The 6,239-nt window shown below is 44.6% G+C and overlaps 1 long non-coding RNA gene across 1 annotated transcript; it reads right to left on the bottom strand.

Annotated features, from left to right (window-relative positions):
* Positions 1-821: 821 nt before the first annotated feature.
* On the bottom strand, positions 822-4,809 carry LOC132405854 (uncharacterized). Its single transcript, XR_009515981.1, has 3 exons — positions 4,725-4,809; positions 3,564-3,664; positions 822-957 (listed from the first exon to the last, which is right to left on the bottom strand). It is a non-coding gene; the product is annotated as an uncharacterized LOC132405854 (long non-coding RNA).
* Between the last annotated feature and the right edge of the window lie 1,430 nt (positions 4,810-6,239).

The raw sequence follows: 6,239 nt of genomic DNA, 5'->3' as shown, positions 1-6,239 counted from the left end.
AAAAAGAAAAGACAGAGAAAGGAAATAAATATTGTGCGAGGACGCAACTTAGTACATGATCAATACACCTGCACGCAGCTTCCAGAGTTAGTGAACAGCTGGGTACAAACAGGCCAGTAGGAACCAGAGCCACTTTCTGCCCAAGTGGCATCAGGCTGCTTGCCACATCTCCACGTGGAACTTCTTCGCAACAAAAAGGTGAAAGCAGAGCGTGGATAATCAGAGTCTGATTAATACCACCCAGCAACTTCCAGTAAACTCATCCAATTTTTACTTTCAACTGGCAAGAGATGCAAATGCTGGAATTCAGAGCCACACACTATGTGCTGGAGGAACTCAAAGTTCAGAGTAAGCTTATTACCGGAGTACGTGCAGGTCACCAGAACACAGGCCGGAGATTCGTTTCCTTGCAGGAGTTTAATGAAATAAATTTGTGAAAGACTAGATTACAGATTGACAAACAACCAGCGTGCAAAAGAAAACAAAATGTGCAAATCACAAATAAAAGTAAATAAATAATACTGAGTTGTATCTAGAGATCAGGTCAATGGGTGGCAGAGGAATTTTCAACTTTTCGGGTCAAAACCCTGCCGGAGTCCCAATGCAGGGTTTCAACCCAGAACGTCGACAGGTCCTTCCTCCCCCGAGATGCTGCGTGGCTCGCTGACCTCCCCCAGATCATTTATTATTACTTCCACAAACTGAGGCAGTTCCACAGCAATCTCCCCCCCACCCCCGAATTATAATTTAAGAAACCCCTCGGTAGAATTGCCCGGGGAAGAGAAGAGAGAAATCTGACCTGTCACTCTGTCGTTGAGGAAGGGTAAGACCTTTCTGTGACAGACATCATGACTGCCAGTTTCGTAACTGATGGGGTCCTCCGTCAGTCCTCATCTCTGTTGAATCCCTCTGCGACAACATCCATAATGAGCTGATGCTGGTTATTGAAAGGTTACCCTTAAGAAGCACAGAATAGAGATAATATGTTACCAGTCCTTGATGGTCTTTCTCCTAGTAACATCGTTCCTGGATTACTTCAGCCTCTTTTCTCTTGTCCTCACCTTAGCAACGTATCACCGCCCCAATCACTAGCCCCAGAGGGGAACGTCATAGCCACAGAGCAGTACGATAAAATGGACTCTTGATTTCTCACTGTGATCCTGCACCTTATTGTCTACCGGCACTACACTTGCTCTGTAGTTGCTGCACTTTATTTTGCATTGCTAACACAAGAGATTCTGCAGCCGCTGGAAATCCAGAGCCATGCACATACAGTGAGGAATTCAGCAGGTCAGACAGCACCCACAGAGGGGAATAAAAAGACCGCCAAGATGCTTCAACAAGCCTGCAAGGGAAGGGCGGGGAGATGCCAGAATAAGGTGGTGGGGGCAGGGGAAGGAGCACAAGCACTCTGCACGATCCTTTTACCTCAGTGCATTGGATCTGTACGAACAGTGTGCAAGACAAGCTTTTCCCTGTACACGTGACAGTAATAAACCAGTTCCATCAGGCTTCTGAACCGGTGTGGATAACTTCACTCAGCTCAACTCTGAACTGATTCCACACCCTGCAGACTCACTCTCAAGGACTCTACAAATGTTCTCAGTATTGTTTCTTTATTGCACAAATTGTTCTCTTTCGCACGTCGGTTGTTTGTCAGTCTTTACACATAATTTTTCACAAATTCTATCATTTCTTTATTTTCCTATAAGAGCCTGAAAGAAAATGAATCTCAGGGAAGAAAGTGACTTTGAGAGATGAGGAAGAATTTCTTTCTCCAGAGAGCGGGGAACCTGTGGAACTCATTACCACGGACAGCTGTGGAGGCCAAGTCCTTGGTTGTCTTTAAAGCAGAGGTTGATAGGTTCTTGAGTAGTAGGGGCTTCAAAAGGTTATGGGGAGAAGGCAGGAGAATGGGGTTGAGAAGGATAATGAATCAGCTATGATGGAATAGCAGAGCAGACTTGATGGGACAAATGGCCTTATTACATGCTTTTGTGCATTATGGGCATCATCTCAAACCAGAAACGTCAAGGACAGTGGATGACAAAGAGGAAGTGTCCATCATCTACCCTTGGTCCCAGCAATCAGACTGAGTGGCTCATATTTCACATTAATCAGGCAGACTCTGACAACATCACACCTTCACTGAACTTTAACTGGTTTTTGCTACTAGTCTACTTGTGGTCTATGCCACATGATCTACACAACAGTGGCAAAAGACTACTGAATATGCCCCGACAAAAAGCCCCTGCTTGAAAGTAGGAAATTGGTTACGGAGGAAATAGAGCTGCCTTTGAAATTGAAAGTCAAGTGCAAGTAAATTTATTATGAAAGTACCTATATGTCACCATATACTACCTTGACATTCATTTCTTAGTCACCTATAGAAAAATAATGAAATATGATAGCATTTTGAAAACTGCAAATAAACAAAGATTGACAAACAACCAATGTGCATTACATGGAACTATAAGTATACTCTTCGCAATACTGAGAGATGAACTCAGTGTCCACTTTATCAGGTAAAACCTGCTCGTTAATGCAAATATCTAATCAACCAATCATGTGACAGCATCTCAACCCATGGTCAAGAGGTTCAGTTGTTCAGACCAAACACCCGAATGGGGAAGAAACGTGATCCAAGTGTCTTTGACTGTAGAATGATTACTGGTGCCAGACAGGGAAGTTTGAGTAGCCTGATTTCTGGGATTTTCACGCAGAACAGTCTCTAGAGTTTAGAGAGAATCATACGAGAAACAAGAAGTGCATCCAGTGAGCGGCAGTTCTGTGGGTGATAGTATCTTGTTAATGAGAGAGGGCAGAGGTTCAAAGCAACCGTAACTCAAATAACCACACATTACAACAGTGGTGTGCAGAAGAGCATCTCTGAACGCACAACATGTTGAACCTAGAAGTGGTTGGGCTACAGCAGCAGAAAACCACGAACATACTCTCAGCGGCCACTTTCTTTTAAGTACTTTATAAGTGATTCTGCAGACTGTAACATTGAAACAGTGAGAAGTTGGCCTCCCCTCTCACTTAGTGAGAGAGAGAGCCCATTGAGATGTTGGGGTTTCGGAATGAACAGTAGTCCTAGATGGACTATAGTTCATGGTCTTTGGGAGCTTGGAGAGTGGTGAGGGGTGCCTGATGCTTTCTGCTGAGACAAGTGGAGGGAGGCTTGATGCTTTGCTTGTGCATGGGAGGAGAGGGGATTCTAATATTTTTCTGTTGTTAATTTTTTTTCCCTGTTTTGTAGATGTCTGTGAAGAGCAAGGATTTCAGATTGTATACTGTATCCATTCTCTGCCATTAAGCTGAACCATTTGAACTGGGGATACATAATACAGTGGCCACTGACTGTATGTGCTTCTACTAGTTTAAAACAACTCTAGTTTGAATCTACTGCAATACTTGTAACAAATTTAAGCTATTGTAATTGTAAAATGAGCAAAATGGAGCTATCCTTGAAACAGTATATAAAAATTACAATAATTCTGAAAGTCTTACAAATACTGATGTCTTTAAAAATTAAAACCAGATGCAAGGCTGAAATTTACCTTAGGAGTTGAAACATACATTTTGCATTATGTGATGGAACTGTGTAGTCTTTATAGAGCAGTGCATTATCCAAACTGTCTTGAGCAATGTCACAGGAGACCTGCCAGCACAACATACAGAAATAGTATAGTTTCACATTATATACAAAAATAGCACAGTTTCAAACAATGTAATAACAGAGTACTGTCCTTTATTTAATCCTCTCTTTGCTCTCCTGTTTGAGGTAATGATGCATGGGTGACCAGCGCTGAGCAGTAAAAACCGCAATCAAACCAAAACCTGCCCTTCGCCCATCAGTGACATAAGCACAATTTTCACACTCAGTGTGATTAAGAATGGGAGCTCTGCCCTATTGCCCTGGCTGGATCAGGGCTGTTAAAGACCAATTGTATTGTTTCAAACACCAGCCTAAATACCAGCCAGTACCTCAATACAATATTAAAATAGCATGCTATTTCCTTTACATCATTCAGAAACAATGCTTCACTCTCTTATTCATTTAATAGACATGCACAGTATTTCAAAGTACAACAGCTGCATAATGACATTCTGGGGGACTAACAATTCCCTTATTGTACAGGTGACACAACATAGACATTTAAAGAAAAATGGTATTTGATCAATTTAATTTAAACACAAGACAACTGATCATAATCAAATAATTCAGATGGTTGCAACTTCAGGGTTTGTCCACGCAGGGGACAGCAACGAGACAATGCAACGAGAATCCACCTTTACGTGTCACGGCTCATTCACACATTTAGCTCTGAGACAGCGCTTAGCTGTGAATCCAACCCCTCCCTCGCAACAGATCACAATAGACACCTTGCCCTTGGAAGACACAATAACACCATCCACAGTCTGGGTGGGGAACATTTCTTTAAGAGGTCCACTTTACAACAGTCACTGTACCAAGATTCACAGTTCAGCAACTACAATAAAGACACACTCTTCAATCTTCAATTCTCCAAAATTAATTTCTATGCACCTGAAACTTTACAGCCAAGAAATATAAGTGCAGCTCAGTGCAATGTCACTGTACAATGAAAAGCACTTCCATGCCAATATGCACTTTTTCATTCAAGACAATCAAATCCCACTTTTGTTTTGCAATGGGATAAACCACATACAGGGCTTTGGAGGAAGATGGGTTTTTGCACCTGAAATCCCTCAGGCTGCACTCTCTCCTTGTTGGGTCCCTGCACTCAGAGCCTGCTGAATGTTGCTGGAAACTGCAGACCCTGCTACAATCTCAGTGCTGCTCCATTGCAATCCCAGCCAAGTGGCATCCATTACTGGCTGGGAAATCCCAGGCTCAGCCCCAACGCGCTGGGGCGGACGTACCGCCCACCGACGCGTCCTATTGGGCGCGCGGCCGTCCGTCGGATCAGGAGCCCGCCTCTCCACCCCGTCCATTGGCCGGTAGCCCAAGAGTGGCCGGGGTCCCAAGGGGAGGACCACCGGCTGGGATTGGCCGGGCTGGCTGCCAGTCACGCGTCCGGGCCCTGTGTTTCCGTTCTGCACGGAATGACAGCGATGGTGGCAGGGGTGCAGGAGGGGAGGGGAGGGTCACAAATTCAGAGAACAGTGCGACCTTAGAATGGGGTGCACGGTGCGGGAGGGGACGTGGTTTCACATTGTGGGGAACCATACAAATGAAGGGACAGGATGCAATACAGTAGGGTACACAGGAGGGAATCACAATGTTAAATACCCAAGGGGGAACCAACGTGGGTGCAAAAAGTGAGGTGCACAAAGAGGGGGCAATAAAATGAGGTGCATAAGGGGGCACAATGTAGGGTGTAGAAGGGAAGATCACAAAGCAAGAAGGGTAAACAAAGTAGGGCGCAAGGTTGGTGTGTAAGACTGGAGAGGCTCGAGAATCACTAAGGTGGCAGGAGTTTGGGGTCAGGGTGAAGGATTTAGGGTGTGGAGTGCACAGCGGAGTTTGAGTGAGATCAAGGATTTCGATTTGGTAGCTGAGGCTTGGGTTATGGAGTTGGTGAGGTGAGTCTAGAAAGGTTGGGGATGAAGAGGGTGTGGGAGACAGGTGATAGGAGAGACTGGGGTGGTTTGTGATATTTCTAATGACATTTTTCTTCAGTGAAAAGCCATCCTAGCCAACCAGTCTCCATCCCCGGCACTGTCAGTCATACTCTCACCTTCCCATTGCCTGTTCCTGTAATGAGGTGTCCAGCACACTGTACAGGACTTTGGTAGTGGTTTGATGTTATACAGAAATTTGTATTTGTGCCACCAGGTATGATGCAGGAACAAACTCAATATCAACCTGCATTTACAGCTCTCCTCACAGACTGGAATTGGGAGTCAAGTCGACTTGAGTTCATCGTCACGTGCACAAGAGTGGTGAGGTACAGCTACAATGAAAGACAACTCTTGCAGCAACATTACCAGCATGTAGATTCACACAAAACATAGGATATAAATTACTCGGGATTTTGAAGGGAAAAAACCAAAAAAAACCAAGGCATTAGTGTAAGCAATAGCACATTCAGGGACAACACCATGGAAGTGCAAAAGGTGGGATGGAGTTTTTCTGAGGCAGAAATAGGTTTGTGAAGGTCACTTCAAGAAAGTAGCTGTTCCTGAGCCTGGTGGCAGCTGTGAGAGGAGGTCCTGACCCGGATAGTGGGGATCTTCGAGGAGAGAAGCTA

This window comes from Hypanus sabinus, chromosome 16, assembly GCF_030144855.1.
Source record: "Hypanus sabinus isolate sHypSab1 chromosome 16, sHypSab1.hap1, whole genome shotgun sequence".
In the NCBI taxonomy this organism is placed as follows: domain Eukaryota; kingdom Metazoa; phylum Chordata; class Chondrichthyes; order Myliobatiformes; family Dasyatidae; genus Hypanus; species Hypanus sabinus.
The sequence above is the reverse complement of the archived record's forward strand: the minus strand, read 5'-3'. Positions and strand labels throughout refer to the sequence as shown.